We start from the raw sequence: 25,361 nt of genomic DNA on the forward strand, positions 1-25,361 counted from the left end.
CCGCCCCTCCTCCGTCCGGAGCTGGGGAGCCGACCTGGTGCGGCTTCTTCCCCCGCCGCCAGCTCGGAGGTGGTGCCAGAGCCGTGCCGCGCGGGGTGACGCCGAGCCCTCCGGGGAGCCGGCTCGCCCAGGGGTAACCTGAGCGTCTGCCGCCAGCGGTCCTGGAGGGCTGCGCGGAGCTGGGTGCTTCGGGAGACCGAGGAGAGGGCCAGGCGTCCCCAGGCGGGTCTGGAAGACAGACAGACAGACTGCCTCTTCTCCTCCAAGCGGGTGCCCGGAGAAGCTCCGTGTCTTTGGGGGCGCACTGCGGAGGCGTGGGCCCAGCGGGGCATCCGGGCGGGCTTCCCGGTGACCGAGGAGCTGCGTTCGGGGCAGCAAGGGGTTAAGCAAAGGCTCAGGAGGAAAGGGTGACCCGGAGGTGCCCTCCCACCACCGCCGCTAAACGAGCGAACAAATAAACAAACAAACAAACAAACAACTTTCGGCGATCCCGGGTCTCATCACATCAAACCTATGAAGATGCACCTACCTCCCACCTCTTTTTTTTTTTTTTTTTTTTTTTCTGTGCAAAACTTTGAAAAGATTATAGACCATGGCCATTTTGAAATTAATTTGCTCTAACTCATGGAATTTACAAGTGGGTTTGTTTGCTCCGCAGTCACGGTGCATATAAATGCTGATCTAAATTGCAAATTACTGCCATAAGTAATGAAATTTTATGATCCCTTCCAGATTACGTGTGTGTGTGTGTGTGTGTGTGTGTGTTTTAGCCGACTGGGAGTCTACGGGGCAAAGACTGTGTTTGCCTGGTTCAGTGTTTTATTATTGCAAACATCTAGTACTACTGACTGGTTCGTAGTAGGTGTTTGATAAATACTTGGTGAATAAATGGATTGTAATAACACACAAGTGATTTGAGGGAGAACAGAGACAGCATTAAATTACACTGAAAGAGAAAGTTATTCTCTTTTCAATTTGCTTTCAAGCCTCCAGAATATGTCAAGGGGAAAGTCTCAACTTGGTGCTAACGTGTTTCTTTTTTTTTTTTTTTTTTAATTTTTTTTTTCAACATTTATTTATTTTTGGGACAGAGAGAGACAGAGCATGAACGGGGGAGGGGCAGAGAGAGAGGGAGACACAGAGTCGGAAACAGGCTCCAGGCTCTGAGCCATCAGCCCAGAGCCTGACGCGGGGCTCGAACTCACGGACCGCGAGATCGTGACCTGGCTGAAGTCGGACGCTCAACCGACTTCGCCACCCAGGTGCCCCATTGGTGCTAACGTGATTCTAAGGTCTCTTGGTTTCTCTCCTTCTTTCTCTAACAAAAAGCTGGCATCAGGGTTTCTGTTGACAATTTCAATATAAATAGAGGTTCATAACTTTTATGTTCCTTCTCTCTGTTTTTATTGTTGCTTTATTTTTCGGACTATGGATGCTAGCTTCCTATAATAATGATGTACCCTTTTCTTTGAAAAATAAAATTATGTCTAATTTAATAAAGAAATGTTCATAAGTTTATTAGAATTAAATAAAGATTAAATAGAAATAAATTAAAATATAAGCTTGTTAAATAATGAAATATTAAATTTTTATAATTTATTTAAAAATAAATGTGTTTATAGTACACCTGAAACTAATGTAACATTGTGTGTCAACTATGCCTAAATAAAAAGGTATAGAAGACAAAAGATAAATTTGCTTATAATTTAATGTAAATTCAAAAAATTAATTTATGAAAAACGAGTCATTTAAAGGAAATTAAGTAGGGGCGCCTGGCTGTCTTAGTCAATGGATCTAGCGACTCTTAATCTCGGGCTTGTGAGTTCGAGCCCCACACTGGGTGTAGAGATTACCTAAAAATAAAATCTTGGGGGGGGGGACACATGAGTGGCTCAGTTGGTTAAGCTTCCCACTTAGGCTCAGGTCATGATCTTGCAGTCCATGGGTTCGAGCCCTACGGTGGGCTCTGTGTCAACAGCTCAGAGCCTGAAGCCTGCTTCAGATTCTGTCTGTCTGTCTGTCTCTCTCTCTCTCTGCCCCTCCCCCCTCAAAATAAATAAATAAAACTTAAAAATAAATAAGATCTTTAAAAAAGAAAGAAAATTCAGTAAAAGGGACTGCAGGGAGGGCACAGCTGTGGCGCAGGTCGAACGTAAGGACATGAACAACTGAGGTTCGGGGACACTGCATTTGTTGAGGCGTGAGTGAAGGAGGTGAGGGAATCTCGGGGACAGAACAGCTTGTACCAAGAGCAGGGACGTGAGAGTGCTGGTACATTCTGAGACATACAAATAGATCCCTTCGGCAGGCCTGGTGGGAGCAGGGGGCTGAGCCTCTGGGACAGAGAGGGCTGGTTAGGACAGGCCTGAGGGCGGAGGAAGGGGTTTAGATTTCAGTTGAAAGGAGAGGTTCTCAACTCTATAGGACTCAGTCATCCTTTTAATAACAAATATTTTGTTGCTAGCCTGCAGTGAATTAATATGTAACAAAACCTACCTCTGCACAAAAAATGTCACGTAGGGGCGCCTGGGTGGCTCAGTCAGTTAAGCGTCTGACTCTCGATTTCGGTCATGATCTCACAGTTTGCGAGACGGAGCCTGGGTCAGGCCCTGCTCTGAGAGCTCGGAGCCTGCTTGGAATTCTCTCTCTCCCTCCCTCTCTCTCTCTCTCCCCCTTCCCCGCTTGTGTGTGTGTGCACATTCTCCCTCCCAAAATAAATACACTTAAAAAAAAAAAAACTAAACATGAAAACAAATTTAATGTCAGTATAATGTCCTAGTTGTACCATACGGGATAAGTAAGAGTATTTAGTAATAAAATCATGTGTGTTTGAGCATGTAAATGCCCAGGCCCTGTGGAGCAGGTGGATACTGGCCCCCTTTATAAAACCACAGGGAATCCATCGTCTGCCAGGGCACACACAATACCAGTGAGCGGTGAGCCAGCCGCTCAGAGACCACCAGTTCGCTATTGGTGTTGTGATTTTCTGAAATAGTGACCCAGTCTTGGCAAAGTTCCAAACAAAACCAAGTGCAGCTGTCCCTCTACCTAGACGGTGGCTGTGTTACCGAAGAATGCTGTGTATTTTCAAACCTCACAAATAATACATTGTGCCCATACATACAATGCGGTTAGGGTCCAGGCTCAGAAAATTATCAACTTGCTTTTCAAAATAAAGAGCAGATTTTATTTTTGGTACTGTTTTAGATTTATAGAATAAATAGACGTTAGGGGCGCCTGGGTGGCTCAGTCGGTTAAGCCTCTGACTTCAGCTCAGGTCATGATCTCGCGGTTCATGAGTTCAAGCCCCGCGTCGGGCTCTGTGCTGACAGCTCAGAGCCTGGAGCCTGTTTCAGATTCTGTGCCTCCTCCTCTCTGTCTGACCCTCCCCCATTCATGCTCTGTCTCTCTCTGTCTCAAAAATAAATAAACGTTAAAACAAATAAATAGATGTTAAAAAATGTTCTTAAAATTAAAATTCAACACATTTTTGAGATTCATTCATGATATTGTTCATTCACTATTCATGGATGTGTAATATTCCACTACCATATGACATTTATCTCATTGGATAAGTGTTGCAGGCATTTGGATTGCTTCCAGCTGTGTTCTAGTGTAAGCAATGCTGCTCTGGGTGTATTGAACCCATTGTGTACATCTTCTGGGCATCTGTGCAGGAGTTTTGATAGATCAGGGTTTCTCAGCCTCAGCCCTATAGACATTTGGGGGGATAATTCTTTGTCGTGGTGGCTTCCTGTGCACTGTAGGGTTTTCAGCAGCATCCTAGCCCACACCCGTTACATGCCAGGAGCACTTTCCTACAGTTGAAATGATGTTTCCATACATCACCAAACATCCCCTGGGGGCAAAATTGCCCCTCCTTGAGACTCCCTGTTTTGGGGCACTTGTTTTCAGCTCTGTCAGGCCCAACACCCTCTTTTTATAACATATTTTACCACACCACTTTGATGATCCTAAAAGAGATTCACAAGTAACATAACCCACCTACACAATTTATTTTTTTTTTATATTTTTAATGTTTATTTATTTTTGAAGGAGAGAGAGACAGAAAATGAGCAGGGGAGGGGCAGAGAGAGACGGGGACACAGAATCTGAAGCAGGCTCCAGGCTCTGAGCTGTCAGCACAGAGCCCAGCTTGGGACTGGCACTCAAGAAACCACAAGATCATGACCTGACCCGAAGTCAGACACTTAGCTGACTGAGCCACCCAGGCACCCTAAGTTATTAAATATGACTTTATTAATATGCAATACTTTAAAAAGCAACCTTGGGGCACCTGGGTCGCTCAGTGGGTTGGGTGTCTGACTTCAGCTCAGGTCATGATCTCACGGTCTGTGAGTTCGAGCTCCGCATCAGGCTCTGTGCTGACAGCTCAGAGCCTGGAGCCTGTTTCGGATTCTGTGTCTCCCTCTCTCTGACCCTCCCCCATTCATGCTCTGTCTCTCTCTGTCTCAAAAATAAATAAACATTAAAAAAAAATTTTAAAGGAGGTCCCCGCAGATGTCTTCTGACACATTTGTACTTTGGTTTTGTTGCTTTTGCAGTAATCACACAGAGCAGTGAGGATCTCGGAAGTAAATATGTTTTGGAAGTGCTGTTACACATTACCTACTGCTCTCCAAAGGACTGAAGATGGGTCAGAACTGGCTCTAAAACCTTTCCGAAGGAGAACGATTAAGTCATGTTTGGGGCTCAAAGGTAGTTGCAAGTTTAACCCAACTGTCTCGGTCAATGTTGGTTAACATTCCACATCTGCTTCGGATGGAGTTAATATCCAAACCGGTCCCGTAAGTTCAAACTGGTCCTTAAGTCTGGTCATCGTGCCCGCGTCCTTCAACTCAGTCTCCAAGACAGAGCGTCGTAGGGCCTGTTCCTATCGAATTGCTCCGAAAATAAAAAAATGGAAATTCCTGGGGCGCCTGGGTGGCGCAGTCGGTTAAGCGTCCGACTTCAGCCAGGTCACGATCTCGCGCTCCGTGAGTTCAAGCCCCGCGTTGGGCTCTGGGCTGATGGCTCAGAGCCTGGAGCCTGTTTCCAATTCTGTGTCTCCCTCTCTTTCTGCCCCTCCCCCGTTCATGCTCTGTCTCTCTCTGTCCCCAAAATAAATAAATGTTGAAAAAAAAATTAAAAAAAAAAACCTGGAAGTTCCTTACAAGAAGGTTTATCCTGAAATCCGCTGACAACTTTCTTCATTTTAGCACGATCCCTTTCCTTTTCCAGTAGGTAAACTTTCAACCATGTCTCAAGTTATGGTACTTCAATTTGCAATATCTCAGTTATGATGTTTCATATTGATTGAATTAATTCCCCAATGATTCCAGAGAGTGAAGAAAATACTTTTAAAGAATTTTCCTTTGGAGAGCCATTCTACTTCTAAGGCTAAGACAAAAATGTTTGGAAGCTTCTTCATTGTGACTGAAACGTTTAGGGAATTACCTATAATTTGAGGACTCATCCTTTATTTTACTCTTAAGTTGAACTATGCGAAAAGGCCAGGAATTGATAATTATCCACAAAGATGTCGGTTTTACACAGTTCAGCCAAATAACATGGAAAAACATTAATTGATTTGTAGAATTTCTCATGAAGATTCTTGGTGGCCGAGTGTTGATGAACGGATTGCAGTTACCTTTTTCTTAGGTTGGTCACAAAATCTCATCGGCTCCCAACTCATGTGAGGACAGACTTGCTGGGAATTCTTACAAGCACCTCCCTTTTTTTCAAAGTAAGCTCCACACTTGGGGTGAGACCTGCACTTATAACCCTGAGATCAGGAGTAGTTCATCTACCAACTGAGCCAGCCAGGGGCCCAATTATGGGACCCCTTTTTCAAAAAAATGATTGTAGGGACGCCTTGGTGGCTCAGTCAGTTAAGGGGCCAACTCTTGGTTTCGACTCAGGTCATGATCTCGTGGTTTCAGCCCCACATCGGGCTGGCAGAGCCTGCTTGGATCCTTTGTCTTCCTCTCTCCACCCCTCCCCCACTCGCTCTCTCTCTCGAAAATAAATAAATGTTAAGCAAAATTTAGGGGCTCCCGGGTGGCTCAGTCGGTTGAACGTCCGACTTCGGCTCAGTTCATGATCTCACGGCTCATGATTTCAGGCCCCACGTCCTGCTCTGCGCTGAGGCACGGAGCCTGCTTTGGATTCTCTGTCTTCCTCTCTCCGTGCCCCTCCCCTGCTCACACTCATTCCCTCCCTCTCAAAAATAAATAAACATTAAAAACTTATTTAATTAAAAAAATAAAAAATGATGGCAATTGAGTGAAATACATTGAATCTATAAAAACTTATGAGTCCATGATGAAACCAAAAAGAAATAAAAACAAAACAAAACCCCACGCTCTTTGCCACTACTGGGAGTGGCTGATACGAGTTAGCTCTTAACTCTGAATATTGGTGATTAAAAGGGAAAAAAGGAAAAAATTCAGCACGTATGGGAAATAACTAGGGTTGAAATGTCATGACACCTAGTTACATAAAAATTATTTGTTATATAGTTATATTATCTTTTTATATAGGTGGAAAATGTGGCAAAATATTAACAATTGTTGCACCTAGATGGTGGATGCATGGATGTTCCTTGTCTATCTTTTTTGTAGGTTTGAAGCTTTTCACCACAAAAAGTTTTAAAAGTAAGAATTTCTCTTAACATTTCCTATTAGTTTAACCAATTATCAAAAATATTTTTTCAGATTTTCCCTACATTTTAATTTTTTTTTTAATGATTTATTTTTGAGACAGAGAGAGACAGATCATGACCGGGGGAGGGTCAGAGAGAGGGAGACACAGAATCCAAAGCAGGCTCCAGGCTCTGAGCTGTCAGCACACAGCCCAACGCGGGGCTCGAACTCACGGAGTGTGAGATCGTGACCTGAGCTGAAGTCGGATGCTTAACTGACTGAGCCACCCAAGTGCCTCAGATTTTCCCTACATTTTATTTGTGCTGTATTGGGGGGAGTTTTTCTGAATCATCACTGGACTCCTTAAACTTTTCTTCTTTTCTTTCTTTCTTTCTTTCTTTCTTTCTTTCTTTCTTTCTTTTTATAACTACATAGTGGTTCGTTGTATAGCTAACCTATAACATTTAAAAACTTTTTTAATGTTTATTTTTGAAGGAGAGAGAGACAGTGTGAGCGGGGGAGGAGCAGAGAGAGAGAGAGAGAGAGAGACAGAATCGGAAGCAGGCTCCAGGCTCTGAGCTGTCAGCACAGAGGCCGACGCGGGGCTCGAACTCACAGACCGCTAGATCATGACCTGAGCCAAAGTCGGACGCTCAACCGACTGAGCCACCCAGGCGCCCCAGCATATATGTTTTAATGTGTGGCAGGAAGAGTATCTCCGGACTACTCTTCTTTATTAGAAATATCGATTATAGTCTCTCTTGTTTATTTTCCCAACTGTATTCTGGAATTCACTTGTTTAGTTAAGCAAATCCTGTTTGTATTTTTCTTGGAATTACATTAAAAGTACAGCTTATTTGGGGAGAATTGACATCTTTCTGATGTTGATTTTTCCTGTTCAAGAACATGATAGAACTGTCTACTTACTCAAGTCTGTCCTTAATGTTCCTTAGTAGAGTGTTAAAGTCTTGTTTGTAAATAGTATACCCATTTCTTGTTAAGTTTATGCCTGAGTATTTTATCTTTCATTGCTCATGCATCCACAATGACTTTAAAAAATTTTTAATGTTTTATTTATTTTTGAGAGAGAGAGAGACAGAGTACGAGTGGGGCAGGAGCAGAGAGAGAAAGGGATACACAGAATCCAGAGCAGGCTCCAGGCTCTGAGCTGTCGGCACAGAGCCAGACACAGGGCTCGAACCCACAAACCGTGAGATCATGACCTGAGTTGAAGTAGGACACTTAACCCACTGAGCCACCCAGGTGTCCCTCTTTTTTTCCCCCTAAGTTTTCTTTAAGTTTATTTATTTATTTTGAGAGAGAGAGAGAGCACAAGAAAGGAAGGGGCAGAGAGAGAGGGAGAGAGAAATAATCCGAAGCAGGCTCTGTGCTGTCAGCACAGAGCCCCATGCGGGGCTTGAACTCACAAACCGTGAGACCATGGCCTGAGCCAAAATCAAGAGCCAGATGCTTAACTGACTGAGCCACCCAGGCACCCCTACACTTTCTGATGCAGGACCCAGTGTTTTCCTTCCACGGCAGAGATTGCTTGTTATCCACAAAAATCCTTTCTCTTCTTTGGTGGTAATAGACTGCTCATGGGGCATGTGACATCATCTATGCTTCACTTCCAAGGTTCCTTTGGGGTTGGGTTTAACCATGTGCTAGATTTTCTTTAGTAGAATTTGGTTGGGGTGACACGTGTCACTTTCTGGACTGACCCACAGAAACTTTCCATGTGTGCCTTCCATGTCTTCTCCCCATGCTGAGGGCTCGAATGGTCACAACCTTTGGGTTCATGGAAGGTTTGTGCAGAAGATCACAGGTCTGATGTCAGCCCAGGGCTCGAATCGTGACGTCGTGCCCAGTGCTTGGGCAGAACTCCCCACCAAGCTGGCCCTGTCACCCTAAACTGTTACATGAGGGAGAATCAGACACCTCTGGGGCCTGTTTGTTTCGACATCTTAGTCTATCCCCACTGCAAACACCTTCCGATTCAGTTCAGAGGCTTTCAGGGCTATGTGGCAGAAAGGCTGGAGAAATAAAGGCAGAGCTTCTAGTCTGAGTGGACGATCAGGTTAGTGCTGAATATTTTCGACTACGATCCTTAGAGATGTGGAATGAAATATCTGATTCCACAAATGGAGTGCAAGGCCGAGCTTGTAGGGAGGAAAGGGAAGTTGGAAATCTTCAAGTACTAGAAGCAAAGACGAACCTGAGTGCCAGGGAGGAAGCCTGTGAGCTGAGGGGTTGGCAGTCTTGGGGGCGCTGAGAGGGGTCAGAGGCTTGGCATTGCCTTTGTTGCTTGTTTGCTTTTCTTTTAGAGACTTAAAAACAATGGATGTTGACGACTTAGTATATGCCAGTCGTTCTGAGCTCTTTATGTGGGTCCACTCATTCCATCATCACAACCTTCTGGGGCAGGTGTAGGTAATGCACCCATTTTACTGATGAGGAAACTGAAGCACAGAGACGTTAAGCCACTTGTCTGTGGTTTCACAAGTAGAAAGGAACAGAGTCAGGACTTGCACCCAGGTTGTCTTGCTTCTGAGTCTGTGCTCTTAAGAAGCACATGTCGCTACCCTAGGCCAGTGCAAAAGGAAGAAGATGAATAAAAACTTGGTTTTGGACTCCGTGTTACTTTGGGAGTGATGGTCCGGGCCTGGCATCTATCAGCGCCCATGCATCGCACATCACCCATAATCTGGGGAGGAGGTGTTGAGCTGGAAACAGACCGCTAAACCTGCTTTCCCGACAAGCCTCTTTAAAGTCTTGGGGTGGGGAGTGAAATTCATTGCCTATGCTCTTTCCTTCTGAAGAACCAGATGCCGTGAGGTGGACTAACATCACACCCAGCGCAGCAGTCCCCTGTGTCCCATGAATCCCAGGAAGCCCTCCCACTAACCAGCAAGGTGGTGGCTGTCATTTGGGGAGCAGCTATCTGAGCTGCTCTTAGGAATACGTCCAGGTCTCCCCTTCTGTAGCTGTAGTTATGAGCTACACAGAGAGGGATGGGGACCCGGAATGTTACATTTTTCACATCCCAGGGGTCCTCCAGACCTGAGTCTCTCTCATGTTACTGAGTACAAAAGCATCCTCTCTTAAGCACAGGAAGAAGCTCTCTCAGATAATTATAGATAGAATGATGGTGGGGAGGAAGTGTCAGGCCATGTCAACCCGGCCTGGGGTCTCCACAAGGGGGCAATCTAACACTTGCTTACAGGTTCTCCAAGGGAGAAAACTTGGTTTTTAACCTCACTTAAGAAGGAAAGATGAAACCTCAGGCTTTAAGGTGGGATGAGTTTGAATCACGACATTTGCACAAAGCTAGGACACTTGAAGGCTGCAATCATTTTACAAGGAAGACCAACAAACTTCCCACTGGCCCAGGGAGGCAACTAGGAAGGTTGTCTCTTCTGTGGATCTGGTTGGGGGAAAAAAATGTGTTTTCATCTTCAGACAGGCGTGGAGCCTGAATTAGCCCACTGGGTGGTAAACTAAAGCTGAGAAATCATTACTATTAAATTTTTTTTGACGTTTATTCACTTTTGAGAGACAGAGAGAGAGAGCAGGGGAGGGTCAGAGAGAAAGGGAGACACAGAATCTGAAGCAGGCTCCAGGCTCTGAGCTGTCAGCACAGAGCACGACGTGGGGCTCGAAACCATGAACCGTGAGATCATGACCTGAGCCGAAGTCAGACGCCTAACTGACTGAGCGACCCAGATGCTCCTCACGCTGAGAAATTATTTAAGAAATTAACCCTAGGCTGTTTGTATGTCTTGGGTGCCCAGCAGTGGCAGACGTGGGACCACTTTGGTGGCACACAAGCCCTTCTCAAGGTACTCACAGCAGAATGAAGAAACAATTTCCCGCAAACAAGAGTAAGGAGAACATTACCTACCTGAGGAGCTAATTCATGTCTCTGGATAGGAAGACTTATTCTTATCACAAAGATGCCCATTCTCAACATTTTCACACGTTGTTTCAATATTATCTTAATTAAAATCTTAAGGGTTGTTTTATAGCATTGGAAAATCGATTTTGAAAAAAGAAACCAGGGGCGCTTGGGTGGCTCAGTCGGTTAAGCGTCTGACTTCAGCTTGGGTCATGATCTCATGGTTTATGAGTTTGAGCCCTGTGTCAGGCTCTGTGCTGACAGCTCGGAGCCTGGAGCCTGCTTCGGATTCTGTGTCCCCCTCTCTCTCTGCCCTTCCCCCACTTGTGCTCTGTCTCTGTCTGTCTGTCTCTCTCTCTAAAAAATAAATGAACTTGGGGCGCCTGGGTGGCGCAGTCGGTTGAGCGTCCAACTTCAGCCAGGTCATGATCTCGCGGTCCGGGAGTTCGAGCCCCGCGTCGGGCTCTGGGCTGATGGCTCAGAGCCTGGAGCCTGTTTCCGATTCTGTGTCTCCCTCTCTCTCTGCCCTTTGCCCGTTCATGCTCTGTCTCTCTCTGTCCCAAAAATAAATAAACGTTGAAAAAATAAATAAATAAATAAATAAACTTTAAAAAGAAGAAAATAAACCTGATTTTGAAATTCATCTTGGAGAAAAAATGACGGGGAATAGCTAATGACGGTTTGGAAAAGAACCAGGAAGCCAGACTTGCCCTGAAGAATATCAAAGGATGTTGTAACATTATTATATCAGTTAGAGTCCAATCAGGAGACATGATCCACACAGTAATTGGAATCAGGGAAATTTAATATAAAGAGTTATTTCCAGAGGATTGGAAGAATGGGGGATTTTCTAGTAAGGGTTACAAAGAACCCTAGAGAACAAAGGAATAGTAGGTAGAGAGAGTAGTCCCCTCCCCTACAGTAGATATAGAGAGTAGTGCCTGAGGAAGGGCACGCACACACCCAGGCTGGGGACCACCCCTCACTGGAAAGGGAAGTGAGAAGCCACTGAAGTGTCTTCCCAGAAACACTGCGAAGCTGCCAGTGGATGTGCCAGGGGCAGCTACTGACCACTGGCTGGTCACCGACTGGGAGTTGGGGAAGCTGACCTCAGTAGGAGCTGGTCCCTGGAAAAACCATTCTGCATGAGGCAGATACTCAAGGGAGCTGTGCCCCTGAAGAATCTCATGTGGGAAAAGTGCCAGCCCAAAAGCTGAGCCTTAGATGGGCAGAAGACATGAACAGACACTTCTCCAAAGAAGACATCCAGATGGCCAGCAGACGCACGAAGAGATGCTCCACATCACTCATCATCAGGGAAATGCAAATCAAACCACAACGAGATGCTTCCTCACGTCTGGCAGAGTGGCTAAAATAGATGCTGACGCAGGGGAGCACCATCCTGGTGCTGCTGGAGAGTGAGTAGTTCCCCATGGAGCTGGCCAGACTCTTCCAGAAGTGCTGGTTGTTGGCAGTGTGGTCATCACCCCGAAGAAGTATGACGGCTGAACTAAACCCATCCCAAGGAAAGGTTCTGTGGGGGGCCTTGAGCTCTCAGGCAACATGTGCCTGTTAAGAGCTACTGATGGGGAAAAGATCAGCACTGTGGTGAGCTCCAAGGACGTGAGCAGGTTTCAGACGACTTACTCAAACCTATTGAGAGCTAACATGGATGGGCTGAAGAAGAGGGACAAAAAAAGCAAGAATAAGACGAGCTAAGAAGCACAGGGAAGGAATTCCTGTTCTCACCAGCTCACCACCAAATTACTTTTCTTCTTTGGTTCTTACTTTCGGCCACAAAGCTAGGTTTCTGGTTCCCCTATAATAATGTTTCATGTGAGATTAGGGTCATTTTGGGTGGAAGAAAGGCTGCAGTGTTTTCAGGTAGTTGTAAGAAGCCAAGTCTATTTTAGAATTGGCTACTTGGTTGTATATCCTGGGATTACAAAGTCTCTGTAGCTGTCTGTGTGAAAGACAATGGATCATTAAACCTATATTTATCTCCAAAAAAAAAAAGGGGGGGGGGAAGAATGGCTAAAATAAAAGCTCAGGAAACAACAAGAGTCACTGAAAACGTGGAGAAAAAGGAACTCTCATGCGCTATTGGAAATGCAAACTGGTGCAGCCACTGTGGAAGACAGAATGGAGTTTCCTCAAAAAATTAAAAAGAAAACTACTCTATGATCCAGGAATGACACTACTGGGTATTTACCCAAAGAATATGAAAACACTAATTTGAAGGGTTGTATGCACCCCTATGTTTATTTCAGCATTGTATACAGTAACCAAGTTATGGAAGCAGCCCAAGTGTCCATCGATAGATAAATGGATAAAAAAGATGTGGTATATATCCACGGTGGAATATTATTCGGCCATAAAAAAGAATGAAATCTTGGCATTTGCAACAACCTGGATGGGTCTAGAGAGTCTAATGCTAAGTGAAATAAGCCAGTCAGCCATCCTATACGATGTCACTCATACGTGTAATTTAAGAAATGAAATAAACGAACAAAGAAAAAAAAGAGACAAACCTCAAAAACAGACTCTTATCTATGGAGAACAAACTGGTGGTTACCAGAGGGGGAGTGGGGTGGGGAGGGGAATGGGTGAAATAGGTGAAGAGGATTAAGAGTACACTTCTCTTGATGAGCATTCATATATGGAACTGTTGAATCACTATATTGTACACCTGAAGCTAATATAATGCTGTGTGTTATCTACGCTGGTAAAAAAAAAACAAAAAAAACAAAACCCCCCAAAACCAAAAAACAAAACAAAACAAAAGCTCAGCACTAGAGAAAGGGCAGGGGGGGCGCACCAGAACCTGGAGAACCCTTTCTTCCTTTAGTGACTTTTCAGCGCCCTCTATTGGTAAGGACAGGACTTCCAGCAAGATGGGCTAATAAAACAGTGGAGATAGTAGATGGCAGGGCTGGGTAGTACCAGTCAGATCCTGCAGCCAAAGAGGGAAGACCCACCAGTGGAATAGAACCCTCAAGTAGGCTGCTCCTTGGTTTTACAACTCTAGACCTCAGAGACGGTAGAAGAAATAAAGTTACATTTTAAAGTTACCTTTTGAAGCACTGCTCTTTCAATGCAAAATGTTTCAGTATTTGATGACTTAAAATCTGTTGAAAGGACGGTGATCTATTTTGCCTACGGAGATAAACTGTGGGAATTTGCAAAGGACACCACAATTACAGTTAAGAACACAATGGGTGGTTGGCGGGACCTGCTTACAGGTGGAGATCATGCCAAGATGATTTTTCAGCTAAAGCAGATGAAAAACACCCCAACGCCCTTCAGATGAAATCAAGGTTGATGATTCACTGGGAGACGTTAGCGTCTCTGTTCTAGATTTTATGCCAAAGACAGCATATATGTCTTTCTTGTATGTCCGCATTCACTTAACTGGGAAGAGTGAAGAAGGAGCTAGACCATGATGACTAATGTGGAGGACAAAGGCAAAATACATACGGAAAAAATTAAACTTCCTTTTAACTTACAGCACATTGACAAGTCATTGAGACAGGCAGAGTGAACTTCCTCTAGGAACTCAGCTGCCTCCATGTTAATACTTTGCCAAGGGCAAAAGGCAATCTTGGCTTAACATTAGCCAGCCCTCCATGATCCTCTAAGTCTCTGTTAATATGTAAAAGTTCCTTCAGAAACTACCTTTATGTCTACCCCCCAAGATATATGTTAGCAATCATCCTCCAAGCGTATGGCCCACTGATCCACATCTGAAGGGTCTCATGACCAAGGTTTTATTAGACAGTAATAAATGACCTTTCCCTAACAACAGCTAGCCCCTCAAGGTCCTGGAAACCTTGCTTCCAAATTCCTTAGAGACTTCTGCTAACCCTAACCCCCTCCCAACTTGAAAGTATATAATCAGTCGCTCCTCACAACCCCAGTGCAGCTCTGTGTGCCCACAGGTCCCGTCCCCATGCTTTAATAAAACCACCTTTTTGCACCGAAGACGTCTCAAGAATTCTTTCTTGACCGTTCAGTACCAAATCCCAACGTTTCACATCAATGACCATTTGAAATCAGATTTCTTTTTTTTTCTTTTCTTTTTTTTTTTATTTAAAAAAAATTTTTTTTTCAACGTTTATTTATTTTTTGGGACAGAGAGAGACAGAGCACGAACAGGGGAGGGGCAGAGAGAGAGAGGGAGACACAGAATCAGAAACAGGCTCCAGGATCCGAGCCATCAGCCCAGAGCCTGATATGGGGCTCGAACTCACGGACCGCGAGATCGTGACCTGGCTGAAGTCGGACGCTCAACCGACTGCGCCACCCAGGCGCCCCTGAAATCAGATTTAAAAACACACAAGTAAACCCTTACAACATCTTTAGGAAGCGCCGACATTAAGGAGGAAGCCCCTGACTTGTCTTACAACTTTAGTTTTCTTTTTAACACATCTGAAAGACATCAGCACCGCTAGAAAGCCTTCTCATTTTAGTCTTGGAGAGCAACAAGATATGGTTCTTCTGTGTCCGGAATCTGCATTCTCTGAGTTACCTTCTACATGTACAAAGTCTATGTCTTGATACAAAGATTTTCATTTTATTGCCTTTGGAAAAAGAGAATGCAGCTATGGGAAGATGGTAAAGTTATTGCCACAATATGTCCACAGCATACTGAATAGAGCGTTTTTGTATGCAGACTAATGAATCTTGAATTATGGAAGTAACACGTGAATGGGGAGCTAACCCAGATTTCTTGAATGAATGAATAACAATGGATGCAAGGGTGACTTTCCCTTTCTACTCTCTGTACTTTTGCTGTTTTTGTACAGTTTATTCTCCTGTGTCATTTGTGTAATTAAAAATAAATAAAGTGCTCACTTCGGCAGCACATATACTAAAATTGGAACGATACAGAGAAGATTAGCATGGCTCCTGGATGGCATGCAAATTCGTGAAGCGTTCCATATTTAAATAAATAAATAAATAATATCGGGGGCGCCTGGACGGCTCAATCAAAAAAGCATGCCACTCTTGATCTCAGGGTTGTGAGTTTGAGCCCCATGTTGCATATAGAGATCACTAAAAAAATGAATGCATGAATTAACAAAACTAAACAAAAATCAAATCAAGAACATTTTCTTTCAAAAAAGCATTTTTTAATGTTTATTTATTTTTGAGAGAAAGAGAGAGAGAGAGAGAGTACAAGCAGGGGAGGGGCAGAGAGAGAGAGAGAGAGAGAGGGAGAGGGAGACACAGAATCTGAAACAGACTCCAGGCTCTGAGCTGTCAGCACAGAGCCCGACACGGGGCTCGAACTCACGAACCATGAAATCATGACCTGAGCCAAAGTCAGACACCTAACCGACTGAGCCATCCAGAAGCCCCGATAACATTTCATTTTTTTAAATCATAAAAATAATATTTTTATACTGTAATTAAAACCCTGTGTATGTTTCTGATACAAAATGTTATCTAGACTGCAGACATGTGGAACATAGAACAGCTAGCTTAAGTGCTTAAACTATGAAAATTCTAAAAAGAAAACAGGACATAATTTTGATCTTAGGGATGATTATCTTTTTGCAAATTACTACTGAAGTATAACTGACATATGTGACATTAGTTTTAGATTGGGACAATTTTCTTAAGTATGACACCAAAAACACGATCTACAAAAGAAAACAATGATAAATTGGACTTCATCAAAATTCAAATGTAAAAGGTACATAATCTTTGATCCAGAAATGCCTGGAGCCAGGGATATCTTGTCACACCAGATAGCAAAAAGCTATTATCAAAGACTGTTAGGGTCATGCTCAAAAGGTCTCAGATGCCACTCTGTGAAGAGGCCAAAGATGGAGTAGTTGAGTTTTTTTGGTTTTGTTTTTGTTTTTTAGTAGGCTCCACACCCAGCATGGCGCCCAAAGGAGGCATGAACTCATGACCCTGAGATGAAGATCTCAGCTGAGATCAAGAGTCAGATGTCAACCAACTGAGCCACCCAGGTGCCCCTGGGGCAATTGAGTTTTAATAAGAATAACAACTGTGAGGCCCTGGCTGGCTCAGTTGGTAGAGCATGCTGTGGAGTTCAAGTCCCACATTGGGGGTAGAGTTCACGAAAGAAAGAAAGAAAGAAAGAAAGAAAGAAAGAAAGAGAAAAAGAAAATAAAGAATAACATTTGCAATGGATTAAAGCCCATCGAATGTGTTTAGAACCATGAGATCATAATAACATTTAAAAAATAAGTGGCCAGGGGTGCCTGGGTGGCTCAGTCGGTTAAGCGACTGACTCTTGATTTTGGCTCAGGTCATGTCTCACAGCGGGAGCCCCAAGTAGGGCTCTGGGCTGACAGTGGAGCCTGCTTGGGGTTCTCTCTCTCCCTCTCTCTCTGTCCTTCCCCGTGCTCGTGCACACGCGTGCGCTCTCTCTCTCTCAAAAAAAAAAAAAAAAAATAGCTGGCCACATTTGCAAGATGATAAGATGCCAATTCTTTATCCTAAAAACTGGTAAATAAAAGATTTAAGCATTGGGGCACCTGGGTGGCTGGATCAGTTAAACGTCCGAGTCTCATTTCAGCTCAGGTCATGATCTCATGGTTCATGAGTTCAAGCCCTGCGTCGGGCTCTGTACTGACAGTGTAGAGCCTGCTTAGGATTCTCTCTCCCTCTTTTTCTGCCCCTCCCTCGCTTGTGCTTTCTCTCTCTCAAAATAAATAAATAAACTTAAAAAAAGACTTAAGCATTTATTTTGCCTTGCTGATATAATATGTACCACTGGGTAACCAAAAAGCGTGGCCTTGAGGTTTTCTTCTGCATCAGACTTTGCCCTTGTTCCTCTGAGGCATCTTGGAACAGGGTTTTAGATTAGGTCTGGAGTCAGTGAGCAAAGGTCGGGATCAGACATGAAGAGAGCAAGCATTCCCTTGTAAGGGTAACACACACTTCAGTGGGCATGGGATATGGAGGTTCAGGATACTTGGCATTCTCTGACTTCTTTAAAATATTGTCATTTGAATTCTTGGGGTTCCCAAACTTTCCCAATCCATGCCCTAAATTTCACCCAAAAGATCCGGATATAGTATGAATTCAATTTATTTGTTATGACCCTATCTTCAGCTGCACTAACCCTGTAGCTAGTGGGGTAAAAAATTCTTGGGGCGCCTGGGTGGCACAGTCGGTTAAGCGTCCGACTTCAGCCAGGTCACGATCTCGCGGTCCGTGAGTTCAAGCCCCGCGTCAGGCTCTGGGCTGATGGCTCAGAGCCTGGAACCTGTTTCTGATTCTGTGTCTCCCTCTCTCTCTGCCCCTCCCCTGTTCATGCTCTGTCTCTCTCTGTCCCAAAAATAAATAAACGTTGAAAAAAAAATTAAAAAAAAAGATATTTATTTGTTTTTTATTTTTTCAAAAATATATTTATTTATTAATTACAAAAAAAAAAAAAAAGAAAAAGGAACATACAGTGGAGAAACCCAACGGACACTGTTTTACCTGAGCAGTCAAGGTTTGAATCACTAATAATAAAACATATCGACATCAGTTGCTCAAATTGCTGGAACTCAAAATCCCCCACCAGAAAGAAAGAGGTATAAGCCTTGATGGACCTTTTTAAATTTTAAACACAACATACGCAATATGCGTGTGATGCTCTGAATTATTTACCAGGTGTGGTAGGCAAAACCATGCCTCCCCACAAGTTATCTACATCCTAATCCCCAGAGCCTGTGAATATGTTACCTTAGATGGCAAAAGGGATTTTGCAGCTGTGATTAAACATAGGATCTTTAGATGGGGCGACTATACTGGATTTTCTGGGCAGACCTAATGTAATCACAAAGGTCCTTATAAATGATACAGGGAGGCAGTAGTGTGGGTCAGAGAGACTGATGGAGATGCTCTCCTGCTAGCTTTGAAGATGGAGGAAGAGGCCACATGCCAAACCTCTATCACCTCCTCCCCCATCCTCATCTCAGCTAATGAGTCTGTTTCCCACTTCCTTGGCAAAATGGAGGCAGTCGGAATTTCCACCCATCATTGCCACGTATACCCCCCCCCCCCAGCACCTGGTCTGCTTGTTCTCTGAACCAGCCAAGCTCCTGTCCAAAGCCAATCCCCTACTTGTCCTCCACTTTCTATCTCCTCTCATCTCCTCAAGGACTCTGCTCTAGCAAGTCCCTCCTCTCTCCTCTAGCGATGTTTGCTCCCTACCGGATCTTTTCTATCAGTATACAGCCATGTAGTTAATTCCTCCCCTCCTAAAAGCATATAAACATTATCTTGATCTTACTTCCCTTGGCAACTACCACTCATACTTTTGTTCCTTTTTGCAGAAAAAAAAAGCCCGTTGATACTCCTTATCTCCAATTTCTCCACTTCAATTCCCTCCTAAACCCATCCCAACCTGTCTCTCAGCTTGGCCATCCATGGAAAAAGTCATCCGTGACATCCAAGTCTTAAATTCTTAGTTCTCATCTATTGACCTCAACTATTCTTATTTCAAAATTGACCTGACAGACTACTCTCTCCTTGTGGAAATCTTTTTTGCACTTGACCCTCTAGGACATATTCCTTTGCTCTTCCTCCTGTGTCAGTGGTCTCTCTCAGTCTCCCTCTCCTCCCTGATCTCTTCAGGCTTCTGGATTTGGACTCCTCTCTTTTCTAACATACTCACTCCAGATTTGTGGTGTTAAGCACCATTTATATACCAAGATCTCCCCCCAAATTTATATCCAATTCAGACCTCAATCTTTAACCCCATATCTACTTTCCAACTTCCCCCTCAACATCTCTCTTTCTTGTTATAAGCGGTGAAGAATTGAGGATATTTGTTGCCACAGTTTAACATGGACTACCGTTAGGGCTCCTAACTTGTCAACAAGTCCTCTCTACCACTTTATTTAAAATTGCAACCCTGATTTTCCCAGTCCAACAAACTTGCTCTACATTTTTTCCCCATAAACATAACATCTAATTTTGTTATTCATGATGTCGGTTGTTAGGTCTCTGTCCCCACTAGACTGTAAGCTCCACAAAAGGAGAGACCAGTAGTTTGTATACTAATGTATCCCAAATGTCTTGAACAGGATCTAGCATAAAAGGTTTGTTGAATGAATGAATTACATTATCCTATTTGTATATATGACAAGTTTTCCCCCCATGAATATCAATGGGAATCTCTCTGTATCCATAACATCTAGTACTTTCAGACTGACACTTTGCTATTTTTATGAGATTCCTCCCCTCCTCCAGGACATGCATGCTTTTTCAACCTATGAGTTTTTACATATAAATAAAGGCTGATCCTTATTTTGGAAATTGTGATGCTGTATCTTTTAATATTTTTCCCATTGCATTTTTTTCTAATTTCATCATCGGGAATGCCAATTACCTTATGTTAGATTTCATTTATGAATCTTCTACCTCGATTACCTTTTCTATAATCATTTTACAGTGTTGTTCCCTCCTATAATGTTTTGGCTCAGAAACAGGCAACTTAATTCAAGCTAATGAACCACTGGGAAAGATGTGTAGGGGAGACTATCTTCAGTCTTTCAGGGGCTTCAGTCTTTGATGAAGAAATGCCATCAGTCCATGGTCACCCAGTGTAGATGGCAAGGAAGTTTAAATATCTCGACCTAACTCCTTGACCCTTTCATTCTTTTGTGAATTATTCCTGTTGGCCACATCACCTGGCAAAAAATGGGCAAAAGAGCCCATCCATACCATCATAGAGCCCACCATCCCAGGGCATGGAGCAAGCTGGAGAAGATGGCAAGTGGATCTCGAGGCGCAAAGGGAAAATATCTAGTATCAGATATTCTTTGGGGGGGGGAAGTTCCTTCTCCTCTAAGAAAGAGATCCAGGAATGGAAGGACCTGTTCTCTCTTTCTCCTCTGGGTGTTATAACCGGATACATCGCTTGGAACCTCTAAAGTCAACTCCTTCCTTTCAAAAGATGCATCGACTGGTCCTCCTCTGGATTTCTCGGTTTGTGAGATATTACATTTAATTATTCTAAGCCAGTTTTTGAGTTCTCTTTTACTCACAGCTTATTGCATGATAAATGGATGATGGTGAGCTGCCTGGAGTGGCATTCTAACTGCTAAGGAATAAAGTTTTTTGGATTCAAATTTTTCTATTTATGAGTGGTGCCTGTGAAGCCTAATAATAAAAATTCATATGGGGTGCCTGGGTGGCTCAGTCGGTTGGGCGTCCGACTTCAGCTCAGGTCATGGTTTTGTGGTGCGTGGGTTCGAGCCCCGTGTCAGGTTCTGTCCAGCTCAGAGCCTGGAGCCTGCTTCAGATTCTCTCTCTCTCTCTCTCTCTCTCTGCCCTTCTCCTGATTGTGCTCTGTCTCTCTGTCTCTCTCTCTCTCTCAAATAATGAACATTAAAAAGAAAAATTAGTGGGGCACCTAGGTGGCTGAATCAGTTAAGCATCTGAATTTGGTTCAGGTCATGATCTCACGGTTTGTGAGTTCAAGCCCCGCGTTGGACTCTGTGCTGACAGCTCAGAGCCTGAAGCCTGCTTCAGATTCTGTGTTTCCTTCTCTCTGCCCCTCCCCTGCTCATGCTCTGTCTCTCTCTGTCTCTCAAAAATAAATAAACATTAAAAAAATGCTCATGCTTATTTTATAAATAAATGCTTATTTACTTCTGACACAGAGAGAGACAGAGCATGATCAGGGTGGGGGGGGGGGCAGAAAGAGAGGGAGACACAGAATCTGAAGCAGGCTCCAGGCTTGAGCTGTCAGCACAGAGTCTGACGTGGGGCTCGAACTCATAAACCGTGAAATCATGACCTGAGCTGAAGTCAGTCACTCAACCGACTGAGCCACCCAGGCGCCCCAAAAATTTTTTTTAAAAATGAAAAATTAAAAAAAATTCAGACCCTGTTTAAAATATATTGGTAAAAATCAATGCTAGGAATGTAATATAGAATAATGATCCTACTATAAATAAAAATTTAAGCAGGCATAATTCACTGTCACCATAATTGGCTGTCATAGAGAAACTCATGGAGCCTGTGGAAAGTAACTGCATTCATGTCCCCAGTTATTGGTTTCTCTGTATTCACCATTTTCCCTGTAGCTTTGTAGTCTCCTCCCACTCTGACTCTGGGTTGAACTTGTGACCGACTTGGTCAAATAGAATGTGGAGTGCCATGCTCCATGCCTTGGCCTCAAAAGGCTTTGTATTCCACCTCCCTCTAGGAACACTGCCACCTCCATGTGGGCAAGCCCAGGCTAGGTTGCTGGAAGATGAGAGACTGTGTAAAGGAAAGCCCAATGCTCCCACTTGAGATTATGCTAGACCAACCTACAGCCAGCTGATCCCAAAGTATGTGAGAGATCCAATACAAGACCAACAGAGTTGCCTACCTGACCACAAAGTATTAACTGAATACATCCAAAGCCAGACTGCCCAGTTGATCAATAGACTTGTGTACAATAATAAATGTGCAGTGTTTTAAGCTACTGTTTTGGGGTTGTTTGTTATAAAGCAATAGCTAACTGATACAGAACCTCAAGGATTAACAAATCTGAATGGATACCATGCCACAAAGATTGGCCCTACTGACTGTAGGAATAATGTGAAAAGATTTTTCTTCTATCTGTAGTCTATCTGTACCACATGGAGGATGCTTTGTTTATAAGAATTTACTAGATATGGCTCCAATTGAAACTCCTCATGAGAGGGATGCCTGGATGGCTCAGTTGGTTGAGTGTCTGACTCTTGATTTCAGCTCAGGTCATGAGCTCATGGTTGGTGGGTTCGAGCCCCATGTTGGGTTCTTGCATTGAGAGCACAGAGCCTACTTGGGATTCTCTCTCTCTCATTCTTTCTCTGCTCCTCCCCTGCTCTCACTCTCTCTCTTTCACAAAATAAATAAATAAACTTAAAAAAATGCTCACGAGACAGTTCTTGGCTCTGCTCAGTAGAAGTCAGAACTGAACAGTTATGGAAAACCAACTGAGAGGCCACATTCCTGTGCCCGTCCCCACCCTCACTGCTATGATACTAAAATCTTGGGCATGGAGCATACCCATGGGAGCCACTTGGGGGCAGATATTTGATGGGTAAGAAATTAAACATGGATGGTTATAACCCAATGGTGGAATAGTGAGTGCAGAGGGAATTTACCAACTATCTCAAATTGTCCCAACTCTGTGGACTTCCTGGAGTGACTGGCTATTCCCGAGGACATTCATATCAAGAGGCAGAATGGGTCTATGCAGACAACTGTAAACACACCTTGGGAGAAAAACTTTGGGATCAAAAAGAGGAAATACCCCAATATCCTCCAGCATTTCCTACTGGAGGAAACAGTAGGAAAGCATTTAGGAGAAGCTATTTAGATACACATCTGAGTGAATCTAGATAAAGATTTACTTTGTCTAGAGTAAATAAATGGACGGATTTCTCCAGACCTTTTAGGATTGCCATAATGGCAGCAGATCCTGTTAACAAGCTCATGGGAAAACAACAGAACCATCCAGGATGAAGGAAAGATGTTGACTGAATTGGTGTCCTTTGAATGGGGACAGGAAAGCCATTAATGGGCCTTGGAAGTCCAGGATCCGGTAAGTGGAGTGAGTGTCAACCAAATGGGGAAATGTGCCCATTGCTGATGGTTCAGATTCCTGAAAAATCTAAACCACACTGGAAGCAGTGTCTTTAAACTGGAGCTTTAGAAAGTGTGACTACCAGCCTCTCGGATTCCCTTTAATGGTTTACACTCAAACCCTTGGCATCCCCAAGTGGGTTAGCTAAGACTAACAGGGAGGCAGCAGCAGTGGAGGCCAGAGTTTGAATCTCCACTTAAAACAGAGCAACTATATAATAAAATCAAATCACATGGTCAGAGTTTTGCAACAAAACTAGATAACATGTTATACCCATGAGCTCCAAAACACAAGCCAGTAAAAACAAACTAACAAGATCCCCCCCCCCGCCCCCAGCGCCACCCCGAGACTGGCATGGAGTCAGCATCTCCCCAGGAAAAACAAGAAAGCAATAGACCTGAGAACAGTTATTCACTGGCAAATAGGGCAGGTCAATTTAAAAGCAGCAAGCTGAGGGGCGCCTGTGTGGCGCAGTCGGTTAAGCGTCCGACTTCAGCCAGGTCACGATCTCGCAGTCCGTGGGTTCGAGCCCCGCGTCGGGCTCTGGGCTGATGGCTCAGAGCCTGGAGCCTGTTTCCGATTCTGTGTCTCCCTCTCTCTCTGCCCCTCCCCCGTTCATCTGTGTCTCTCTCTGTCCCAAAAATAAATAAACGTTGAAAAAAAAATTAAAAAAAAAAAAAAAAAGCAAGCTGAAACCAGGAAGCGTCTTCTCAGCCCAATACTAGATAAATGCAAGGGGTCCTGCATTAGTAGGAAGAGTCTCTTAGAAGATGACACTAATGGGGTGCCTGAGTGGCTCAGCTGGGTAAGCGTGGGACTCTGGATTTCACCTCAGGTCGTGATCTCATGACTGGTGAGATCGTTGGTGAGATGGAGCCCGGCGTGTGGCTCTGTGCTGAGAGTTTGGAGCCTGCTTGGGATTCTCTCTCTCTCTCTCTCTCTCTGCCCCTCCCCTGTTCTCTCTCTGTCTCAAAAATAAATAAGCTTAAAAAAAGATGGCATTAAAATGATGCACGGTGCACATTTTTATATATGCAGAGATAAACAAGCATCTAACTCGTATGAACTCTCAAAATCCTGGGAGGTGGGGGCGAGTCCCTGCTCCTCTGCTGACCTTGGGCATTTGCTAATGGGGGGGGGGTAGCCTGGGATGAGCTATCTCCTCAGTCTCTCTTACCAAGGCTCTCACAGGGGTTGCTGAATTCCCCGTTATTCCACTGCCTAAAAATCCCTAGATCAGGGGCTTAGAGACCTGGGCTCTATCCATGGCTGCTGAAACTTCGGGCAAAACATTTCACTTTTCTGAGTCTCAGTCTCTTTACCTGTAAAATGGGAATCATTTCAATAAGTGTTGTGCTGCTTATATCAAGAGACTATGGGGTGGACCAACAGAGACCACTGATTTGGAAGTGAGGGGGTCACAATTGCTTTTCACAGCACGAGTTCAGGTGGCGGTTCTGCCCTACAGTTGGGAGATCTTAGGCAAGCTGCAACTTCCCTCAGCCTGTTCTCACCCGTAAAATCGAAATAGTAATCATCATCATCGTCATCGTCGTCATCGTCTGAATTGCAGAGCTGCTGTGAGAATGAAATGAAGCACTTATCACCTTAGACATATCGAAAGCACTCACTAAACTTTACTAATGTCTCAATGATGCCTTTGTTAATTAGTCCTTATGCGAAGACTAAGATCTTTTGTGCTCTTCCCACTAGCAAGCGCCAGAGGGCGACATAGACGGCGAGACCCCAGCTACAAGCGCTCCTGACGCAGCGCCACCATTGGCCACGTGGTGGCGCTAAGACACACGATGTCTGATATTTCCGCAAAGTTTGGGGAACAGAAAGAGCTGACGGAATAAGAGAGGATAGGGGGGTAAAGGGGAGCTCTGAGGCTGGAGGAGCCCTGAACCGAAGGGTCAGGGGTCCCTGGACCATGTAGCTTCCAGATTTCCGGGACACAAAAGGATCATTTGGGAATGAATGGGTTTTGGAGTCTTTTTGAATAAGAGGGCGCCCCCTTCCTTCTAGCGCCGGGTGTGCATCCCCTTCCCTAGGGCAGCCTGGATGCTGGAAGAGGGATCGTTCGTCTCTGTGCGCTCCTCCTCTCCTAGCTCTAGCTCATTCATCTGCGGCCGCGGTACGCCGTTGCCATGGAGACGTGATGCAGGCGGGGGTGGGAGGGAGGCCCCCGGTGACGTCCGCGCAGCTCGCAGCTCGTCGTCTC

General features: G+C 44.4%; 1 pseudogene; it reads left to right on the forward strand.

The window, feature by feature from the left end:
- The first annotated feature begins 15,385 nt into the window (after window positions 1-15,385).
- Window positions 15,386-15,486, forward strand: LOC121024000 (uncharacterized; annotated as a pseudogene).
- The last annotated feature ends 9,875 nt before the right edge of the window (window positions 15,487-25,361 follow it).

Source organism: Herpailurus yagouaroundi, unplaced genomic scaffold, assembly GCF_014898765.1.
Source record: "Herpailurus yagouaroundi ecotype Mexico unplaced genomic scaffold, PumYag 569, whole genome shotgun sequence".
NCBI classification, from domain to species: Eukaryota; Metazoa; Chordata; class Mammalia; order Carnivora; family Felidae; genus Herpailurus; species Herpailurus yagouaroundi.